General features: G+C 37.3%; 1 protein-coding gene across 1 annotated transcript in view; it reads left to right on the forward strand.

The window, feature by feature from the left end:
• Positions 1–20,850, forward strand: part of LOC148941765 (protein tyrosine phosphatase domain-containing protein 1-like) — a 176,572-nt gene that overhangs the window by 133,354 nt on the left and 22,368 nt on the right. The window lies entirely within an intron of this gene.

The raw sequence follows: 20,850 nt of genomic DNA on the forward strand, positions 1-20,850 counted from the left end.
TGCAAGCAGTGGAGCAAACGGTCAAACGGCCGCCACAAGTGTTACAATTCCTTACCTGGGTTTTTCTTCTCTTCATAGGCACTATCTAAGTAAAGAGCAATATGGCACTAAAGAACAATGGCACTATGGCATTATATAACTAAGCACTATGGCACTAAATATGGCACTGTAAAGAACAATATAGGACAATAGCACTACCTAAGTAAAGAGTAATATGGCTTCAATGCATTTTTTTCATTTAATTTAATTTTAAAGGTCTATTTTATTTAAGGGTTTTATTGTTTTATTTACATAAAAGTCACTTTGTAATAAAGTGTCACCAGACACTTTCAGCAAATCGCAAGTGTCGTTCTGGTCTTTAAAGGGGTATTTCTGCTTCTAGTAGTTTCTGTTCGTTTTAAGGTTGGCTCCATTACTTACTATAATTTCTGTTAGCTATGGGTTTCATTTATTTGCTGATAGGTTTAATTTATCCCAGCAACAAAACCTATATATGAGTAGTAAGGCCATAGGGAATGTGAAACTTACATTGAAACTTACACCTGAGACACTACACTTACACGTGAACATTTTAAAAAGCTGGCCTAATCTATCTATTGATTGAAATCGTGCATTCAAGCGTACATTCACACCTACAAGACCATACACAGTTTCACACCTACATTCACGCCTACAAGAAGCTCAAAAGTGTATACAATATGAACGATACATGAAAAAATACATGGAAAACCCACGCGTGTGACATTAGAGTTTGACATGGAGATTTAAAAAGTTGCCACGCTACAAAGTGCCCCAGCATGTTATGAAACAATAGTCAAGGTTCTATTGCTCAAGGAATGTGCGTCGTAAGTTCACGTGGACATTTTTTTTTTTTTTTTTTTAAAGCTGGCATGGTATAATGTGGTCCAACATGTTTTGGGAGTATGCTCGAAATTATATAACTCAAGCAGAGTGTTTTTCGAGCCAACATCCATTTTTTAAGAACCAATCAGAGACATTGGTGCTTGCTCAATATACGGTAAGTTGATTGGTGATTGGTTAAAAATAAAAGGACTGGTTTTTTATTCGTCCTTGAGATTTTGTATATAATGCCCATATCTTACGATTTAATTTTCTTTATGATTTAATGTATCGTAGATAGTACATTAAATATTATTGACTTTGAAACAATGGATACTTCAATTTTCAACGTGAGTACAGTTTACTGAATTTCTTAATTTATTTCCAAATAAAATCATTTTAACAGTAAATTCAAATTCAGGGGCATAGACCTCCCCTCCCCTCCAACAATACAAACACTACATAGTATGAGTATACTCCCTAGAAAACACAAAGTACGCTCTTTTTTCTATTATATAAACAAAAACCCTCCCCCACTGCTCTGTAGTTTTAGTTATTTCCTTCAAAAATGACATTTTCCTCACTCAGTCTAATTAAAATGCGTTTTTTTTATCTGTTTAAATAGAAACTTCTATGTTACAAATGAAGGGACAGTTTTGGGACCAAATTTCGCAAGCTCATGTTATCATAAATTAACGGCACATGTTTATGGAATAGCAACAAGGGTGTTCCTTGACAAAGAGAGAAATTGTATTCTGGCCTAATTAAACGAAATATATTCTATTTTCAATTGTATTCCAATGATTAAGAGGGTTTTACGATGTGAAAAAACAAACTATTTCATCGCATAGAAAGTAAGGGAGGAGGGAGGGGGGAATTCTTTGTGCAGACTAATTTTTTCTTCTGTAAAAAAGGGGGGTTTCCAGGGGTGAAATTTTCAGGGGGAAATTTTACCAGTTTATTTTCCGGAGACGTAAGCTAACGTTTAAATTAAAATTTAGCTCTTTTGTCTTGGGGATTTGCTCCTCAAATTTTTAAATTCAAAAATGAGTGTGCTCTGCTATTAGTAAAGACAATCATTCAAGCTTTTATCATCAAAAATGTGGAATTTTGCAGTTTTGACAGAGTAGAAGGATTTTTTACGGGGATTAATTTTACATGACGAGGGGGGTTTCCAGGGATGAAATTTTAAGGGGGAAATTTTACCAGTTTTTTTTCCGGAAACGTGAGCTAACTTTTAAATTAAACTTTAGCTCTTTTGTCTTAGGGATTTGCTCCTCAAATTTTTAAATTGAAAAATGAGTGTGCTGTTCTATTAGTAAAGACAATCATTCAAGCTTTTATCATCAAAAATGTGGAATTTTGCAGTTTTGACAGAGTAGAAGGATTTTGTACGGGGATTAATTTTACATGAGGAGGGGGGCTTCCAGGGGTTAAATTTTCAGGGTGAAATTTTACCAGTTTTTTTTCCGGAAACGTGAGCTAACTTTTAAATTAAATTTTAGCTCTTTTGTCTTTGGGATTTGCTCCTCAAATTTTTAAATTGAAAAATGAGTGTGCTGTTCTATTAGTAAAGAGAATATTTCAAGCTTTTATCATCAAAAATGTAGAATTTTGCAGTTTTGACAGAGTAGAATGATTTTGTACGGGGATTAATTTTACATGAGGACGGGGGTTTCCAGGGATGAAATTTTCAGGGGGAAATTTTACCAGTTTTTTTTCCGGAGACGTAAGCTAACGTTTAAATTAAATTTTAGCTCTTTTGTTCTAGGGATTTGCTCCTCAAATTTTTAAATTGATAAATGAGTGTGCTGTTCTATTAGTAAAGAGAATCTTTCAAGCTTTTATCATCAAAAATGTGGAATTTTGCAGATTTGACAGAGTAGAAGGATTTTGTACGGGGATTAATTTTTCATGTGGAGGGGGGGTTCCAGGGGTGAAATTTTCAGGGGGAAAGTTTACCGAAATATTTCTAAAGCACTACAAATAACATAATAAGCCTAAGAGGCCAATTTATCTGTAAAAGAGGGGCTATTATTTCCTTACGAAAATTTTCTTCTTTTGTAAGGAGGAGGAGGTGGATTCAGACAATTACTCTTCCCCCGAAAAGAGACCAAGATGGAACGATACCATATTGGTGCAAGCTGTACAGCCATCCATTACAAGTTCTCTGGACCAACCAGGACCCTCTCATGCCAGTGTCAGCTCTGCACAGACCTCTATGAAACCTAGGAAAAAATTCAAGAGGGAATGAATGCTTTCTCTTAATGCATTGGTTTTGTTTACTCTAGATCGCGAGGGGGCCTCCCATCATGCTTTTCCAGGGCCTTCAAGCACACAAGAGCAGTTGGAATTTGTAAATGTAGTTATTTTGCTTCTACCTCATACCTGATTATTTACTTTAAAAATGCTAGGAGGAATTGAGTTTTGTGGGTGGTGCGGAAAAATGGTACGTATTAAATATTCAGGTAAACTTACGACTAGAAAAATGCTTCACTATAGATAAGGCTATCGTATTTTTCTGAACTTTCTGTGGGAGATGGGGGGTAAGAATTTAGTTTAAATAATTCTAGGAGGAATTGAGTTTTGTGGCTGGTGTGGAAAAATGGTACTTGTTAAATATTCGGGTAAACATACGAGTAGAAAAACGCTTCACTATGAATAAGGCTATCGTTTTTTTCTGAACTTTCTGTGGGAGATTGGGGGTAAGTATTTAGTTTAAATAATTCTAGGAGGAATTGAGTTTTGTGGGTGGTGTGGAAAAATGGTACGTGTTAAATATTAGGGTAAACATACGACTAAGAAACGCTTCACTATAAATAAGGCTAATGTGTTTTTCTGAACTTCTCTGTGGGAGGCGGGGGTAAGTATTTAGTTTAAATAATTCTAGGAGGAATTGAGTTTTGTGGGGGGCTGGTGTGGAAAAATGGTACGTATTAAATATTCGGGTAAACATACGACTAGAAATGAACATGATTTTTTAACTTTATGAAATAATGCTTATTTCACATAGAAAATAAACCTTTTTTCTATAGATTAATGAAATAGCAGCGCCATTGGGTCATAAAAATCAGCATTTACTGAACCTGAACCAATTCTAGCACTACCACTGGAGTTCAAAGATGAACCTGCATTAGTTCTAGACAATAAGAAGTCACAGAGGGGTATTCTTAATGATTATTTTGGGGAAATGGCCAACATAGAAAAGTTAGCGAGTGACATTGACATGATGGAGGACCCGGAATGGACAGATAGATTTATGCGTGAGCATTTAAAGGATGTTAGTAGTGCATCTGAACCGGGTCCTCATAAAGAAATTCGATCACAGGATAATACAGGCTGGCTTGATCAGCTATCCCCAAACAGCCTGGAATACAAACTAACAGGCCTAGGGGACTTCATGCCATCTCCATCCATTGCAATTGAACAGACTGGGGGTGGTGCTATTGACAATTCTATGTCACCCCCCACCATTCCGCTTAATGATATACCTAGTGCTAGTAGTAGTAGTAGTAGTAATACAGCAACAACAACACAAGTAACCCCTCTTCTAGATTTTGTTCTGTCCAACTCTGCCTTGCATCACACAAGGGTCTACAGCGCCAAATTCGGTGATCCCTTTAACTCTCTAGTGTTGGGGGATATAATAACAGATCCCTCGGTCATTACACATTTATATACTAATAAGATTCGAGCCATTCTTGAACAACAGATGGGGGTGTGGGGGTGGGGGTCAGTTTAAAAGCATCAATAGCACTAAAAATATTTTTTTAAATGAAAATTCGGGCGAAGTGTATTCGAAATACTTGCATACAGAGATGTGGGCAATTAGCCCGCATTTATCAAATTATGGGGAAGTTTTTCTAAATTGGGCTAATAGTATTCAAACTAAGTGGGAAAATTATAACGAGGGGGTAGTGGATCTGTGGTTTTATTTATTGAAAGTTTAAATGTTATTAACATTTCTAGATTCAAGAAGGATTTTATTGTAAGAGGTGGTGGGGCGGAGGAGAGGGCTATAGTTTTAAAATATCATTCAGATTGAGAGGGGTGTCAGGGGATACAACGAATCTATTTCGATACGAGGCTGCAGTGTTTCAAGTATGCATTTTTAATTGCCGCATACAGACCACTTCGAAAAGATGCATCTAAGAAAAAGTTGGATGAAATGGCAGTTAATGGTAGGGAGGGTTCAAAGTTCCCCAAAGTAGATTTTAATTGTTTAAATGGTCAACTTCCCGTGCAACTAAAAGGAATAGATATTTTCAAGTAGGCTAATGCACATTTAAAGATTGGTGTAACAGTGTTACAGTATGAAACAGAATTTGAGGAGGGCCACCGTTCCGATAAGAAGGGTGTATTATTTCCAGTTAGGGCTCCTTCAATTGAATCATTGGGACATTGGGTGTGGCATCCATACACCCCACCCACAGACCCTGATTCAATTGGTCATTTTAATCCAATTACGGATAATAGTAGGGTTTTGAGGGAGGGTAAACAGTTGGGAGGTGTGTGTTATTGCCGTCCAACATTCCTTTCAATATTTCACTCTGATATAAAGTTAAAACATCACATGAAACAATGTAAACGTCATGGATACCAGGCTGTGGAGACGGTAAGCGGAGATAGAGCGATCTTACGTTTTAAAAACTTCCAAAAGACTCTCCTGCAGAGCAATAAGATCGCTTTAGACTGCGAAGCGAAACTGACAGTCGTGTGCGATCCGTCAAATTCAAATCGTGTTAAAATACATGAAGCCATAGGGGTCTCTTACGCTCATGCGCAACGAGATTCCAATAATACAGTGCAAGTATTGGATGTAGTTGAGATGTTGAGTGACAGTGAAAACTTTACGCGCTCTAATCGAAACAGCATTGGTCAGTCTAATCAAAACAGCAAACGGTGTAATTTCGTACCTTTGTTACACAAACTATCCTATGCTCCTATCACCAGATGACATAACGGCCATTAAAAATCGTAAAATGTGTTGGGTTTGCAAGGGGGAATTTGATGATGGTGTTGGGAATGGGGGGAGGAGGAAGGTGATCGACCATGATCATTTGTGGCAGGAGATTACATCGGAAGGGAGTAGTTTTAGAGGGGTAGCACATCACTCGTGCAATTTAAACGTTAGACAACAATATTTCGTACCAGTTTTTATACACAATTCCAATTACGACTTAAAGTTTGTTCTTCTGGCGTTGGCCCGCATTGCTTAGGGTTGAGTTGTAGATGACGCATGGATAGATGGTTATTTTTCATATAAAATGATACCTAAATCATCGGAAAAGCTACTGCTGCTAGAATTCATGTGGAAAACAGTTGACAAGGGTAACACGTGCCTGAATCAAATCCGTCTTTTAGACTCTTTCAGCTTCTTCCCCAAATCTTTAAGTCAGTTGATTCAGGTACAGAAAATTGACAATTTCGATAGCTTCCCCCTCCTCAAACAGCACGGCCCCGATGATGAATTGTATTATTTATTAATATGTAAGGGCATATATCCATAAGATTATTACAACTCTGGCTCGAGGCTAGATGAGGTGTCACTACCGCCCATTGAAGCTTTTTACAATTCTCTTACTGAGAGTGAGTGCAGCACTAGCGACTACGAATTTGCTAAGAGGGGTTGGGCAAAGGGTGGATGTAAAAATAAGTGGGATTATTGTAAACTATACTTGGCCAGTGACGTACTCACTCTTCTGGACATTGTGTGCAAAAATACGGATAAAATCTATGGGGAATTTTGGTTGGATTTAGGTTATTATTTTTCCACTCCTCATTTGGTGATGGACTTGATACTTAAAATCAGCAAAGAAGAATTAGGTCTGATCGCTGATCAATGTAGAGAGTAGAGAGATTGTAGAGAGATCAATGAGGGGTGGGTATGTTTTTCACGGGGATTGTATCATAAAAACTGATCCGACCGGACAGCACACCGAAGAAAAGTCAGACGCAGTTTTTTTGGATATGAATTCTCTTTACCCATCGGCAATGTCTCACTACTGTTTGCTGTGTGGCAATTATAAATGGCTTGACAATCCGTGTGCTTCGAATTTCCCCGACATTGCTAGCGCTGAGGAGAGTGGGGCACAGGGATGGTTTTTTGAAATTGACCGTGAAATACCCATGGAAATCCATGACTCGGTAAAAGACTTTGTTTTTCCGTGCATAAATAGACCGGTGGGTAGGGACTCTTTGAGCCCCTACAATTTATCTTTAGTAGAGGATAGGAGTATGCACTGGGTACCTTTAAAACAAAAACTAATTGCCGACCTCAACCCAAAACACAATATCCCTGTTCATCACTCGCTATTGAAATGGTTGCTGTCCAGTGGTTTCAAAGTCGCAAAGTTTCATAGAGCCCACTAATTTGATCGAAATCCTTACAGCAAAACGTTTATTGACACCTTTGTTACTAAGCATTCACAAGCGAAAACGAAAGTTGAAAAAGAAGTCTATAAATTCATTTTGAACTCAGCTTTCGGTAAAATGTGCGAAAGCGTACGAAACAGAAGTCGATTCGACATTGTAATCAACCCCAAAGATTGTGTTCGAATCATTGCGGATCCAAACTTCACATCGTTCACAATCATAGACTCTAATCTGGTGCTCCTACACCGCAAGAAAAGAAACATTTTTTTAAATAAAAATATTGCAGGGGGAAGGTCCATAACTGAAATATCCAAAAAACCCATGTTGTCATTTTATTATAATGTATGCAATGTACAGTAGCCGATTAAGGTACAAATTCAAGTGTATTACGTGGACACTGATTCACTCCTGTTAAAAGTCAAAACTGAAAATCTATTGAATGATATGGAAAATGGTGAGTACATTAGCTCACGAATGGACAACACTAATTGGGACGAATCCCTCTACCCAGAGCTACTGAAAGGCCGGGCCCCATATCAATTGTTAATGCTAAAATCTGAAACGGGTAGCGATCTGATATCCAGTGGTGTTTCCTGGTCCGAAGGTATACTGTGTGGAAACGCACAGCAAGGATATCAAACAAGTTTGCAAGGGGGTTACCTACACACTTTGTAAAAAATAATTTCGACATGAGTGTATATAGAAACCGTGTGGAAGTTAGTTTAATTCCAAGGACAAAAGTCATGGTGATTCGTTCTTTAGAATTTAAAAGTATACAGTTAGAGTTGAAAAAAGACCATGTCGGCCATATCGGACAAATTATATGTACTTGAGTATGTTGTTAAGGTAATACCAAACTTTAATTATTTAATCACCGCCCGTTTTTATTTTGTATATTGAATAAAACAACTTGGTCTTGAAAAATTAAATTAAATTAATCTAAACAAAAGTATAAATTTGGTGGGAGGGTTTTTTTGGGTAATGGGGTGTTTTTTAAATTCTTTTTTTTCTATATCACAAACAATTTTCAATATTTGTGCAAGGCAGAGCAATTTCCACTATTTAATGCCCCGACCCAGGCCCGCTGCAGTGGGCTCCCCCCCCCCCCACTTCCTGGCCCCGCGGCGCTTCCCGGCCCGCCGCAGCAGGCCCCGCTACCCTGCCGCCACATTGGCCGCCTCCCGGGGGGTGGGGGGGATCCCAAAATAATTTCATCCCCAACAACCCCTCTCTGAAAATATAAACTTTCAAATATTTTCCAATGAATAATATTTCATTGATTTGTCATCAAAATTTATTGATTTAAATGTTGCGGTGAAGAAAAAGTCTGATAATATAACTACAACTGCTGCCGATGGTCTCTCCTATGAAAACTGTATTCTACTCAATCTGTTCAGACAAAGTAATGTATTTATTAATGGTATTTTGGTGAGCACTAGCAATAATTTATCCTACTATGCAAGCTACATACAATTTATTATGATGACACCAAAGGCATACAAGGAGTTGAGATGACATTCATTATGCTATGAATATTGAGCAAGTGTTGATACTGATAGCAAGTTGACTACTGCAGTGAGCAAGGAGTATCATCTGGTTGGAAAATTAAATCATAAGATATTCAATATATCCCAATGGCCAAGCCCTACTATCAAGATTGACATAAAGTTACAGCTGGCCCCTTCGAATATCATTTTGAGAAAAACACTTCCTGCAGCACCCGATGCAAATGTCATTATCACATCGGCAATTCTCCACGTCCGAAAACAACAGGTTATGAGCTCTGTTGCATTTGCAGTGGAAAAGCTAAGAGCCAATGGTAACAACATTAAACTTCTTGTTCCCCATAAGATCACCAATCAACGTCACATTATCATTACCTCTCGAGACTATACCGATTCATCATTTATCAATAGAAAAATCCCTTCAAAATTGGCTTTGTCCTTTGTGAAGTGTGGCACTACCATTGGATCCTGGACTGAATCCCCCCATGATTTTAATTTTTTTGGTCTATCTAGCCTTGTGTGTAAAGTGAATGGTATTCCATTGTACACTCTATCATTTGACAAAAAATCCTATAGAACTCTGTACGAGTTGACCATGCAATCCCTAAGTCATGACTCTCAAATATTTGAAAATGGAATAACCGATTCAATGTTTTAAAAAAATCAACGTTTAATTATTTTGGAAATGTCGGGGATCCAGGGTATGAGCACGGTTTGAACATGGATCGTACACTTAGCTTCCACATTTTTAAATGCTCTGACTGAGAACATCACGCTGACATAATGAAGTTAATTTGAAACCTAAATTGAGGTCACACCCAACAGCAGTGTTCTACTATACCTAGCACCGTGAACACAAATTAAATAATCAACGTATTTATTATGTATTCATACATGTCACAGGACAACTCATATTGCGTACCATCGGAATTCACTAAAAAATTCCAAGTGTTAACAATACCTTAATCGTTGTTAATAGAAGTTCGTCAACTTTGAAGACAGGCCATTGGCTATGCATCCTTCAAACGGCGAAGAATTTTGAATTTTTTGATCCTCTTGGCCTATCGTATAAATTCTACACTCCATAAATCAGCAACATTATTGAAAGTAGTGGAAAAACTATAATTCAAAATCAACGAAGAGTACAGGATTTAACGACTAAGACATGTGGCTTTCACGCACTACTCTTTTTCATGTTCAGATGTCGTGGCTACACCTACAAGCAGTTTCTCATTATCTACGTTGACTTAACTCGATTGGACCACTTTCTATTGGAAATTAAACGTAAATGTGTGTTTAATATTGATTTAGTGCCCTCAGAACAAAGTTTTCTATTAATGTATGTGAAATTGTTTATTTATAAATGATAAAAATTTATATACATGATCAAATGACTGTTCTACTCGTTAGATTTAATCTTCTATTAGGCATAGGTATTTGTCGACAACAATTAATGCAGGTAGATTATCTGAATCCACAGTATACTGATCCTGATGTACTGCAATGTCGGGGTCACATTTTCTACAGTAGAGTGTAACTTCACTCTTATCATATCTCTTTGTATAGTCAATGATACTATTCTCATTCATTCTATAGAATTCACATGTTTCAATTTGCTTGTTTGAAGTAATTTCACAAACAGTGTCCTCAAGTTTCGAATCACACTCCGTCACAGCCAAATAAAAATCAGTGGGCTTATAATCATAACACCCATTGTCTTCACAACGATGACGTAGAAACCATATTCTTTTGTTGTTCCAACAGTTGAATCGCTGACCCGGTTACTCCTTCAGAACAATCTAAAGCCACGACGATACCAATCTCGTAGCAATAAACTAAAATCACGCTTAGGATTCTTTCCAATCATACCGGGATATGTACTCTCCCATTGATTACATTTATCATAGTGGCAATTGGAGCACAGGTGCCCTCTAAGATGAGAGTCACACACCTCTTCAAGACAGGAATTACAATCTTTAATTTGTATAGCATATCCTCAATGCAATTTACACGGGTTGCATAATCTACACTTTTCATCATACTCATCAATCATTGTTCAATTCTCACATGATGACCAGCTGCCCAGTGTGTACATGCATAGTGGACACGTATGGAACATTTTTGTCATGTGTTGAAACTCTCACTGCCACAATGAAACTGAGCTAGCAACAACAAAAAATTGTCTGGGATAGAGAGAGAGGAGTAAATCATCCTTGAACACCATCTTTCTCATGAAAAAAAAGTCCTAAATTTCTAAACTAATGTTTAAAAGCATATCCACAATATCATTTTGCCGTGTCGTGATCAATATATCAATAAATTGTTTAAATGCACTTGGGCCACGATGTAGAAGCTTCATACAATAGTCTAATGATGGAGAATCACTTCTCATTATATCGACAAGCAGCCCCCAAGAAAATATCTCCCTTTGAATAGACAGCTCTAGAAAATCATCATCTAGAATAAAACGTTTTTCCATAAGCACTAGATTCCTAATGATTTACTCTTCCTAAAATCTATCCATTTTTTAGAGTCCTAACACTCTCACAACCAACTACAGACTAACCAGAATTTTTTCTACTCTAAAAATATACGCTAGTCTACAATAGAAAGAAAAATACCTTTGATTTAGAAACAATTTTATTGAGCATAATTACAACAATAATATTCACTGATGCATTTTGTTCTCATCAATATATTTCGATAGGACATCTAATGCTTACCGAAGTTTATTTATATGCACAATATTCACTTTTCCAGCAAAACATAGTTGCTCCTCCTGCTTAAATTGGCTTAATGATATCACGTATTTAGCATACATATCGTCCCATTCAAGGCATAGTCTACAGCCTCCGGTTATTTCCACAGCCACATTTGGTACTCGTATATCATTACTGCTACCGGCTCCATCATTAATCTAAAATAATATAAATGCACCACTCATTTTTCTCTTCTAATATCCTCTCAAACAAACTATTCTCTCTGAATTCAATTCTCTTACTAATATGAATTATAATGAAAATCATTCCTTTTATTCAAATCCAAATCACCAATCAAGTTATCGTATATTGAGCAACCATCGTTGTCTCTGATTGGCTCCTAAAAAATGTCTACGTCAAACGGTACAATCTTGTGCAATTCATATCAATAACAAAAAACCAGTTTCTTGTACGGTTCATATCTATTACACTTTTGAGCATATTCTTGTAGGCGTGAATGTAGGGTTGAATGTAGGGTTCATATCTATTACACTTTTGAGCTTCTTGTAGGCGTGAATGTATGGTTGAATTTATGGTTCAAATCTATTACACTTTTGAGCTTCTTGTAGGCGTGAATGTATGGTTGAATGTATGGTTCAAATCTATTACACTTTTGAGCTTCTTGTAGGCGTGAATGTATGGTTGAATGTATGGTTCAAATCTTATAAACGCTTACTACTTATATGAGCGATGAGAAACTAGCATAATTTACAGCCCTTTACTCCGGAGGCTATGGGGGGTCAATTCATCCCAGGAGGTATAGTTACTCGATCTTTCGACTATTTTGAAGACGGAAATCTCAAAATTTTGATCGGGGTTTGATGCCCTTGGGGGCTTAGGAGGGGGCAGGCAGAAATAGAGGATGGGGAGGGATCTGGTTGTCCTCCAATATTTTTGATTCTTAAAAAGAGCATTATAACTATCAATTTTAAAACGAATGGGGCCGTATGTGGCCCTGGATGAGGCTATATGTGGCCCCGTACGAATGAGGCCCCACGGAATTTTTTACAATAACATCCATACGTAGACGTGTGTAAAAAATACATTGAAATCCCGTCACTATCTAATTAGGCAGCGTTATTGCGCTGATTATCCAAAATTGTTTAATTTTAAACATTAGAATTCTGTGTAAGTTTGAATTCTATTCAATATAAAACGTAAGATGCAACAAAAAAAATTAAGTCGTTGAAAGAAGCCCCTAGAAAATTCAGGACTGGGCAGGAGGCCTTCCCCGAGCTACTCATCCGCACACCCTGCCCTGTGTACTACCCCGGTATCGATCGCCATAGTGGCGCTAAAACTGGATCGGAATGCTGTTAATCAATAAAATAAGCTCTTAACCTACAGAATTAAGTTTTTATCTAATTGTTGCTAGTTAAACAAGAGAACAGCAGCAAAATGATTGTGATTGTAAAGTAAACTGAGTACTCGATTGAAATAATAAGATACATGCTATCTTAAAACATTTTCGCAAATTTTAGAAGTTCTACAAAATCACTCTCTTAGCCCAGATAACCAAAATCCTTAAGAAGTTATGAGCTTTTGCAGGAATTTAATTTCGAGTATTTTTAAGCCTCAAACTGTTCTAAAGATGTATTTCATTTCCAAAGATAAGGCGTGTCTTGACAAGCTCCTTCGATTTTTTATTTTTTAGGGGATATTCCCCCCTCCCGAGATTTTTAGGGGATATCCCACCCCCACCTCCCAAGGATGATTATTGTAATTATAAACGATTGAAACAGACAATTTAATAACTGAAGAGATAACGGTGGAAAAATAGTGAAGAAAATAGAACTCACTTATAAACCATTCAGGTCATTTGAAAAGAACTAAGGAGAATCAGAGTCAAGGCATTAGCGTTGAATTAGTGAGGAGTGTATCACCTCTTATTCCTCTTTTAAATTAGTTTAACCTCTTGAATCTTACATCCTCAAGCTCATGGACCAAGGGCATCCTAAAGCAAAAAAATATTAGGATTGGGACATGAATCCCTCGAAAACAGGCCACGTACCACTTTACAAAAAAAAATAATAAAAAAGACGAAATTTAAAAAATATAAAAACACTATAAAAAAGAACCAATCTGTTTTTTATTTTAATAAACAGTTTTGAAATTACAACCGTAAGTTCTTAAGCCAAAAGGATCCTCAACTACAAAAAGAATAAGTTCGGGGGCGCTAAAACGTTAGAAAAGGAATGGACCAAAAGATAATTCTGATCGGCTCGAAACCTAAATACGTAAGTTTTTGCCGTGGGAACGGTACATCCTAATAGAATAAAAATATTGGTTTTCCTGGGAACAAGACATGAAAAGAGGGCGATTGAGTCATGTTTTCTGAACGGCTTAAACTTACAATGGCATGTCACTGGGTCAAAGAAATCTAAGTATGCAAATGAAAATTTATTTTGGAAGCCCAAAACCTCCAAAGAGGGGGCCCAAAAATCATCCAAAAGCCTTTTTCTTATCAGCTTGAAGTTTATACTTTTTAGTCCTTTCTCTTAGGGGAACAAAATGCACAAAAAACTGAATTGTCCAAAAATGAGGCTATGAATAGAGCCAAAAACTATATCGTCACCACAACTTGGCAGTCTCAGACATCCTTCCCCAGGCCAAGAGGACTACAATTTCAGAAGTAGGTGGGTTGAGTTGTTAAATATTTAGCCTATATCTGTTGAATAGTTGCTCAAATTTGTGTTTGAAAAGAAAAACAAGGAGCCCCTCCCCCTACTTAATAATTTCATCGGAAACTGAGAACTCTAGAGTAGAGAGGGGGGTGCTACTCGTGACAGCACCACGTGGTTTATGGTTTTCTCAGTGAGAATGAAAAAACAGGAATTTTCTCACTTGGAAAAACATGAATTTTGTCGCATTTATGGTTGTTTTCATGGATGGATATGTGTGTTGTTCGATTTATTTGATGTTTTTCTCGGATGTCAACATCAAATTATGGATGTTTTATGGTTTTTGTCAGTGAGAACTTGAAAAACCATGAATTTTGTCACATTTATGTCTGTTTTCATGGTTTTTGTCAGTGAGAATTTGAAAAACAGGAACTTTGTCACATATAATAATTACAACAGCAATTCATTTCTGTATTATGGTTTTCTCAGTGAGAATGAACAAGCATGACGTGAATGCCATGGGTTTGTTTGGCTAGCCTGGTCTGAGAACTTGATTTACATAATCGCTAGGGGAAATTATTGATCCACGAAGGGGAAAATAAGAAAAACTCATTGATGCTTTTTTGTTTTGCTATACTTGTCTGATAAATTGATTTACGTACTCTCGATGGGGAATGAGTGATTCACGATCGTGGGGAATAATTAAACAAACATGTATTCAATTATGTTTTTATAGAAGGTCATTTTATATATATTTAAATTTACTATAGTTTGAATTAATTATCATCGGAGGTGGAATTAAGATAAATTACAGGATACATGTTTGTTTGTCGATGCTGGCATGATATCTTTTTTTACATAATTTCTAGGGGGACTTATTGAGTCATGAGTGGGGGACTTAAGAAAAATTAAGGTTTCTTTAATATTAGGTCTGAGGGATTTAGTTATTATTGTTGTTTTGGGCAAGTGTATGCGAGGGGTGACTGTCAAGGTGTCCAGGAACAGGAGACAGTTAGATCACGTGTGTCCTTCTCAGCCAATCATCGAGTCGGATACATCCTCCTTCTCAGCCAATCAGAGACGTGCTTACATATGATTTTCCCCATTACATAACAATTCACCCTTGAGATTTCATATATACCGGGTAAGCAATGTGATTAATTTATCAGAAAGTATGTTGACGTTGTGTAAACAACAATGTATAAATTTGATGAACTTGAAGTCTTGGCAGCCACAATTAGCAATTTCAGTTCTGTTTTCATTTTTTATTTTCAAAATCAAATTGTTTTCCGCGGTCACCCTCTCCTATATTCGGGTAAACCCCCCCCCACCCCTATACACAAGCCACAATATGATGTTCATGCTCGATAAAAGGCGTAAAATAAGCTCATTTTTCGTTATGTAAACCCCATCCTTACTTTCCCCACTGTTTACAACCATAATTCTGTTTTCGATATATTCCGTATCTTATCTAAAATCAACTGTCAACTTTATGTCAATCACTTAATATACAGTCCGCTATGGCTTGACTAACAGATTTCTCGCAATGATTTAATTATCTGATAATTACTGACACCCCTTTTAAAGTACATCCGGCTTTGCTAAATCCATATGAATTTGGATAGCAAAAGCTTCCGCTGAAAAAAAATGATACTTTTTCATGTTAAATTAAAAGAAGTTTCGCGTGAAAAGAGACTGTCAAGTCTAACACCTCCATTTTTAGGTTAAAAAAAAATTTTTCTTCGAGTTTAAATTTCTGTGGTGTTTTTTTATTAAAAATATACCTTGCTCTAGTCTGCATAACTTGACTTGCATTTGTACAAGATCCGGCAGTGGGGGGGGGGGGAGGGGATATTTGTCAAGGTATTAGGTATCAGGGGTATTTCCGGGGGGGGGAATGTACGGGGACTGTTTTTTTTTCTGGGGGGTGTGATAAATATATAACCAAGGCCGGCTATTGAACGGTTCAGGGAGCTGTAATTATAATTTATCATATTCAAAAAAGTATGCAATTAGTATATTTCACTAATTTTTTTTAAACTTTTTTTGTAAATTTAATAGCATTTTTACAGGATCTTTCGGGGGTGGGGGAGGGGATATTTGTCCATGTCTTTTGTCCCAGGGTTATTTTCCGTGGGTTTTTTTTTCCGTGTTGTTTTTTTGGAAGGGGGTTTTTATAAAAAAAAAATCTCGTCCGTCATTTGATGTGTTCAGTGCGAAGTAAGTATAATATTAAAATGTAGGCGTTATATGTGGGTGGTGGGGAGGGGATATTTTTCCATGACTTTTCTCAGGGATATTTTCCGTGGGGTTATTTTCCTCGGGGTGTTTTTTTTTCTGGAGGTGTGATAAATACCAGCTATTTTAAAAGGATATGGAAAGATAAAAAATAGCGTTAATACTTTAAATGCGTTAAACAAGGCATGCTCAATACAAATTAAAACCAGAAAAGAACAGAAACGTCTAAAAATAAGAAACTAGGCTGACTTATATAGGCCGGCTTTTGAATGGCTCAGTGAGCTGTAATTCTCAGATTCAAAAAAAAGGATGCAATTAGTATATTTCACGAAATTTTTTACGTTATGCTTTCTTAGTGATAAACTAAACAAAATTATATGGATGATGATACTAACTTTCTTTCTGTAAAAAGGGGCAAATTATTTAGATACTAATTTTTTCTCTTCTTTTTAAGGCAAATTGTGAAGAATGCGTGCCCCCTCCGCCCAAGAAAGCGAGGGTTAATGATGCGGGCCATGCGAAGGTTACTGTCCGGCAATATGGTAGCTGGCCAAGGCCTCCAAAACAAGTGCAAGGTCGTGAAGTGGCCGACCCAGTTGCACAGGAACATGGTGATGCCGGTCCGTCCACCCTCCCCCACTCGCTCCCTGGTCAATCTGGCACCAAAGTGCAGCCTAGATATAAAAATTTAAGCGTTTTTTTCCTACCTTTCATATAGAAATATCTATCAAGTTCATCCAACTTTTAGAGGACTTTTGCACATGCAAAATTTTCGAACATTGCATAAGAGTATGTCTCAGTGGGGCTAATGAAGGATTTTTTCTCCCCAAAGGAAATATAATGTTCTCCCCTTTTGAATCACGTCAAGTGCACGCATTCGCCCTTTTGCTAAATTAGATTAGTGAGGCCAAAAAAAAAGGCACTATCTTCTGGTCATAGTAAGGTTTGATAAGTTCTATTGCGATATAAACAAGTGGTTCGCCTTGCCTATACAAATATTACAAAAAAAAAACTTTATATAGGAAGGATTTTTTGATCATTAGTGGATAGGGCTCTAAATTTAAATTCATGTTTTTTTTTTTCCCCATTGACTATAAAAGAGTATAAATTATAATTATAATTTGTATTACTTTTATTTAAATTAAAAAAATAAACTCTTAAATGTTATCACAATTTTTCTAACTTATTTTATCGACGACAAAAAAAAAGGCACTATATTCTGGTCATTGTAAGGTTATGTAATTTCTATTGCGATATAAACGAATGGTTCACCTTGCCTATACAAATATTATAAAAAAAAAGAACTTTATATCTGAATGAGTTGTGTATCATGCGAGGAGATGGCTATCCTTTTCAAATCATGTTTTTTTTCCACAGATAAGATAAAGATTTTTAATAATAATTTTTTTTTGGAGTATTTTTTTTAGAAAAATAAAAACATAATTTTACTTTTTTTATTTTTTAAATATATTATAATATTATACTTTTTGCCACGGGTTCGGGGGGTGGGGGGAGGCGGGGAAGCGCCGGGGGGATGTGCCACGGGCCCGAAATACTACCCAGGGATGTGCTATGGACTAGGGAATCAGCTCAGAGATGCACCAAGCGCTAGGAACATGCAACAGAGATTCGCGACGGGGTAGTATATAGCCACAGGACTGAGACCATGGGAAGGGACAGTGTCAATGGGAAGCGCCCTTGGACAGAGAAGCTCAACAGGGATTCGCTGTTGTACAGTTCCAAGAAAAAAAAAAATTTTTTTTTTTAACACTGAAAATAAAAGATAACAGTGCCGCCGTATATGTCATATCTTATATTATATTCAGTTGAATTAACCAAATGTTATTAGGCAATAATAATCCAAATTTTTAAAACAGTGGTGGGTGTTTTGAACACTTTGAAAATAAGCTATTTTTCATTTATAGATTGGACGAGCATTGGTCCCATTTTCGCCGTCCAGTGAAGAAGAGGAGGAAGGGGAGGCACATGTGGAGCCCCCCAACATTTTAACATGGGGTGATCTACATCCAATTCCTGGGAATATTGATGAGTTTTTTGATTATTTTTTTAAAGTATATAGTCGCACAATTGAGCAGGTATAATTGAGTCAGAACAAATTGCAAATTTTAAAGGATTTTACCTGGAACCCTCCAACCACCGATACCCTCTCGAGTCCACTTCAAACAATGGACGTGGTGCATTCGCCAGTTATGGTTGACCCGCTGGGGGGAGGGGGAAATAGCCCCGCGGGGGGGGGGGGTACAACTCTCCCGGACTTTCAGCTGTCCAATAGAATTTTGAATAACATAGTTGTTTACACTGCAGTGTTTGGTGATCCTTTTAATTCACTTGTGTCTGGTAATTTTGTTTTTGACCCTATAGAAATTGTACACTACTATGTAGATAAAATTCGTGCACTACTGGAGAACCAAATTCAGGTGTGGGGTAGGGATTCAATTAAGGTCTCCATTGTTCTAAAGGTTTTTTATTTGAATGAGGGAAAAAGTGAAGTTTATTATCATTTTGTACATTCCGAGAAGCGTTTGATTTATTCGAATTTGTAAAATTTTGAGGGAGCTTTCACGGATTGGGTCGATCAAATTATAACTCATCTAGAGAACTATAACGAAAATGGAAGTGTTTCAGTATTTCTTTTTATTGAAAATTTAAGCGTTAATATTTTTAAAATTAAGAAAGATTTTATTTTAAGAGGGGGAGTGGGGAAAGAGCAATAGTTTTAAAATATAATCCAGATCTAGTAGGTTGTCAAGGTGTCCAGAAGATCTGTTTTGAAACAGGTCAAAAGTGTTTCCAATATGCTTTCATCATATCAGAATTCGAGCCTCTAGCTCGGGACGCAACCAAGAAGAATTTAGATCATTGGGCTGTACATGGGAAGGACGGGTCCAGTTTTCCCAGTTGTAGATTTTTCATGCTTAGAAGGAAAATACCCAGTGACGCTAAGATCCATTGATCTTTTTGAAAGGACTAATGCTCATTTGAATATCGGTGTTACTGTGGTTCAGTTCGAAACTGACTTTGAAGATGGGGCTCATTCTAAAAAAGAAGGGGGTGGTTTTCCACGTCAGGGGCCCCTCAGTTGATTTGGTTAAACACTGGGTTTGGTTATTTTACACACCACCTAGTCAACCAAATGCAATCGGGCATTTTAACCCTATCACTGACATTAGTAGAGTTCTGGGGGGTGGTAAGCATAATGGGGAACGTTTCGACTGTCCAACATGCCTCTCATAAGTCCGTAGTGATATAAAACTACGGGGTCATATGAAGCATTGTAGCCGCCATGGCTATCAGACAGTGGAAACGGTTTCAGGGGATAGGTCAATTCTACGAGTCAAAAATTTCCAGAATACCCTTCTCCAGTGCAACAAAATATCTTTAGATTGTGAGGCTAAGTTGGTGGAAGTGAATGACCCTCAAGATCCAAACCGAGTCAAAGAACATCAGGCTATTGCAGTGTCCTACGCTCACGCGCAAAGAGACAGTTCTAACACCATGCGGTTGTTAGAAATAGTTGAAACATTGGATGAGCGGGAGTGTAAGGTCAAGACATTGACTAAACTGAGTGGCACGGCTAAGTGTTCTTTTTCTATTTTTATAAAGATCCTTTATCAAAGGGGTTGGTGGGATTAGTATCGTTTCTCTATAAAAAAAAAACAAATAGTGGGGTTTGTGCCGGGGGAGGGGAAAGAGGAGGGGAATCCCGGCCCCCGTGGGGGACAGGGTCCCGTTAGAGAGCTGGACAAGGTGTGGAATGAAAGTTCATCGGGGGGGAGTACGTTTAGAGGAGTTGCGCATCACTCGTGTAATTTAAATGTTAGCCAACAGTTTTTTGTCCCTGTTTTTATTCATAATTCAAATTATGATTTGAAATTTATTTTACCAGCATTGGCATGTATGCATAGGGAGGGAGGGGGAGTAGATGATCCATGGGTAAATAATTCATTTACATATAACATAAGTCCCAAATCGGCCGAGAAGTTGTTGCTTCTCGAACTGAAATGGCAGGCAGTGGATAATGAGCGTATGTGCTGGAATAAAATCAGGTTTTTAGATTCCTTTAGTTTTTTCCCCAAGGCATTGAGTCAATTGATTCAAGTGCAAAAAAGCGACAATTTTGATAGCTTTCCCTTGCTTAAACAGCACTTTCCAGACGGTGAAATGTATGACCTGTTGACCTGCAAAGGTATATACGCCTACGATTATAACTGCTCTGGCTCTCGCTTAAGTGAGGAGAAACTACCTCCAATAGAAGCTTTTACAATTCACTGACCAACAGTGAATGCACAGCCGAGGAGTATGAGTTTGCCAAGAAGGTGTGGTCCAAGGGGGATTGTAAAAATGGGTGGGGTTATTGTAGACTGTACTTGGCCAGTGACGTTCTAACTTTGTTGGATATAGTCTGTAAGAACACAGACCAGATCTATTCAGAGTTCGGGTTAGATATACGCTACTATTTTTCTACACCCCATTTAGTAATGGATTTAATTT

Source organism: Artemia sp. Qi Xiang Cuo, chromosome 17 (assembly GCF_049724085.1).
Source record: "Artemia sp. Qi Xiang Cuo chromosome 17, ASM4972408v1, whole genome shotgun sequence".
In the NCBI taxonomy this organism is placed as follows: Eukaryota; Metazoa; Arthropoda; class Branchiopoda; order Anostraca; family Artemiidae; genus Artemia; species Artemia sp. Qi Xiang Cuo.